Source organism: Theropithecus gelada, chromosome X, assembly GCF_003255815.1.
Source record: "Theropithecus gelada isolate Dixy chromosome X, Tgel_1.0, whole genome shotgun sequence".
Classification (NCBI taxonomy): Eukaryota; Metazoa; Chordata; class Mammalia; order Primates; family Cercopithecidae; genus Theropithecus; species Theropithecus gelada.
This window is the reverse complement of record NC_037689.1, coordinates 145,553,956-145,557,396: the sequence shown is the minus strand read 5'-3', so window position 1 is coordinate 145,557,396 and position 3,441 is coordinate 145,553,956. Positions and strand designations below refer to the sequence as shown.

The 3,441-nt window shown below is 42.9% G+C and overlaps 1 pseudogene across 1 annotated transcript; it reads left to right on the top strand.

Moving 5' to 3' along the window:
- Window positions 1-763: 763 nt before the first annotated feature.
- Window positions 764-1,896, top strand: LOC112615602 (annotated as a pseudogene). Its single transcript, XR_003117416.1, has one exon. The product of XR_003117416.1 is annotated as an HCLS1-associated protein X-1 pseudogene (transcript).
- Window positions 1,897-3,441: the final 1,545 nt, after the last annotated feature.

Sequence of the window (3,441 nt, the reverse complement as noted above, 5' to 3'; positions counted from 1 at the left end):
TATAGGTTGGTGGAGACCAGCCCATGAAGGGTCTTGTGTGTCATAAAGGGCATTAGCCCTTATCCTAAGTGCAGTAAGGAATCTGCAGAGGCTGTTGAGCAGGAAGGGGGGAATAACATGATCAGGCTTACATTTCTAGAGGATCCTCTGGCTGATTTGTAAATAATGGGTTAGAATGAGGCTACAGTGGAGGGCAGAGAGCAGCTAGGTCAGAGGCAATCGGGATTTGGCTTACAGTGGTAGCAGCAGGGCTGAGAAATTGTTGGATTCAGAATATATTGTAGGTGGAGTCTACAAGAGTTGGGAATAGGTTTTAAATAAGGGATAGGGGAGAGGAGGTTTCAGGTTTGGTGTGCATGGTTAATCTGCAAAATGTTGGTTTCATTTTAATAGGAAATTGTGCTCTAGTTTGGGAAGAGCCTCATGTGATACAGCTTCCATGACTTGATAAAAACTTATTCACTTGAAGTACTTCCTAAGGGAAACTTCCTAACTACTTCCTAAGGGAAAAATTTGTCTCTGCTTGTATATACTATACAAGGAGGTAAAATATCTACAATTTTGAAGGCAGGTCCCCAATTTCACATAAGAAAACAAGCTTTTCCTTAGATCCCTAAAGCATATGAGTCTGCCCTCAACTAGCAACATAGAAATCCTTGGTTCCAGGCTTCCTCTGAGTGGACAATCTCAAGCTATCTGCTATTCTGTGCTTATTGGAAGCCCAACTGCAAGAAGTGACGGTTAGAGAACAGTAATATGGGCTGACGCCTTGCTCAATTTCCCACAGGGCTGTGCAGGTTTCCCCCTTCTGCGAATGAACCACTCGAGGGGTTCAAAGATTCGAGTCCTAATACGGGAATGAGCCTCTTTGATCTCTTCCGGGGCTTTTTCGGCTTTCCTGGATCTCGGAGTCACAGAGATCCCTTTTTTCCAGGGATGACTCAAGATGAAGATGATGATGAGGAAGAAGAGGAAGAAGGGGGCTCATGGGGCCCTGGGAACCCAAGGTTCCATAGTCCTCAGCACCCCTCCCCCCGCCCTTACACCCCAAGGAATTTGGTTTTGGCTTCAGTTCAGCCCAGGAGGAGGGATAGGTTTACACGATAACTTCGGCTTTGATTCCCTAGTAGGAGATTTCAATAGCATCTTCAGCAATACGGAGGCCTGGACCTTGCCTTCCCATCCTCCTGAACTTCCAGGTCCTGAGTCAGAGACACCTGGTGACAGACTGCAGGAGGGACAGACACTTCGAGACTCGATTCTTAAGTATTTAGATAGTCACCAGCCCAGGACCTTTGAGGGGGTCTTGGAGAGTGATGCAAGAAGTGAATCCCTCAAAACAGCACCAGACTGGGCCTCCCAGAGACCATTTCATAGGTTTGATGATGTATGGCCTGTGGACCCCCATCCTAGAACCAGAGAGGACAATGATCTTGATTCCCAGGTTTCCCAGGAGGGTTTTGGCCCGGTTCTACAGCCCCAGCCCAGATCCTATTTCAAGAGCATCTCTGTGACCAAGATCACTAAGCCAGATGGGATAGTGGAGGAGCGCTGGACTGTGGTGGACAGTGAGGGCCAGACAGAGACCACAGTAACCCAATACGAAGCAGACAGCAGTCCTAGGGATGATCCAGAATCACCAAGACCTCCAGCCCTGGATGATGCCTTCTCCATCCTGGACTTATTCCTAGGACGTTGGTTCCAGTCCTGGTAGCCTTGTTAACCCCCAGAGGCCTTCAAGTCCTTTCCACCTCTCACCCATTGCCCACCATCAATAAGCTTAGCTTCTCCTCTCGCCCGCTCAGGGGCTTGGATATGTGGAATAGTGAATTGGGGGCATGTCAGTTTGTCACTCACCCAAACTGACCAATAAAATCTTTATTTATGCTAAAAAAAGACAATAATAATATGAATATTTATGGCTAACATTTATTGAGTACTTACTATACATTTAAAGATCTAATGCATTATTTCATTCAATCCTTACAAAACTATTAGTAGGTATTATATTTTTTCTCATGCTATAGATGAGAAGGCAGATGACCAGAGAGGTTAAGAAGAAAACAAATGGGAAAGTGGAATTTCTACCATTGTTGAATTATTATACATTCCAGGCATTTATCTAATCTCATGTAACACTTACCTCACAGGGTAGCTGTCAGGAGTACTATCTCACATTTATTTACAGATGAGGAAACAAGGGCATTGAGAGGAAATGTCATTTGCCCGAATGTATGCAGCTAGTAAATTGCTATAATAGGATTTGAATTCGGGTCTCTCCAACTCCGAATCTCATGTTTTACCCCAGGCTACTTCTCATGACACTTATATGTCTTACCCATGGTCATGTACCATTCCAACAGTCTCGCTGTCTACCATCTACTGAGTAGTCACTATAAGTCATTCTCCACGTTGGGCACTGTGATAGTTTTGTGTGTTGGCTTGGCTAGGTTACAGTCCCCAATTATCAGTCAAGCACGAACCCATGCATTCCATGAAGATGTATTGCAGATGTGACTGAAGTCCATAATCAGTTAACTTTAAGTAAAGGAGATTATCCTAGATAATATAGGTGGACCTGATTCAATTAGGTGAAAGGCCTTAGGAGCAGAGCTGAGGCTTTCCTGAAGAAGAAATTCTGCTGCCTATGGGCCACTGCTTCAGCCTATGCCCAAGGGTTCCAGGCCCTTCCTAACAGCCTGCCCTAGTTATTCAGAATTGTCTAGCCAACTCCCACAGTTATGCAAACCAATTCCTTGCAGTGACTCTCTTAGTATATATCTCCTGCTGGTTCTGGTCTCTGGTTAAATCTTGACTGATACAGGCATGTTACATGCATTATCTCATTCATTATTTTCAACAGTCTTAATAATAGGGTATTATCATTACCTCCATTTTACAGATGATGAAACAGAGGACCAGAAAAGTTAAGTAATTTCCCCAAAGCTACACTGCTCATATATATTAGAGGCAGGATTCAACCCTGCTTCTGAAACTTCAAACCCTGGCTTTTCAGCATTATGCCATAGTGTAGCATATTTGGAGATTATGCCATAGTGTAGCATATTTGGAGAATACGTATTCCATCCACTCTCTAAATTCATTCACTGTAAGAGTTGTAAAATATATGCAATGAATAACTTTAATTTAAGTTCCATTTTTGGTAAATCATTTGTAGATGTTTGAATGCACTGTTAAATTTCCTTGCCTAACACAAAATGGCTGGTTGGTTAAAAAAGGAATTCCTTGTTAAAGAAGAAAAATAACGACCATGATAACAATGATTACCCAAATGATGGTCCATCATGCAGAAAACCAAAAGATCAAGTCCACAAACAAGCAGAAAATAAAGGATGATAATACATCTTTTCTCTACTTGGCCCAACGTTCAAAATTTAGTTTCAGCACATCATCATCTGTCCATTAAATTTATGTAATTAT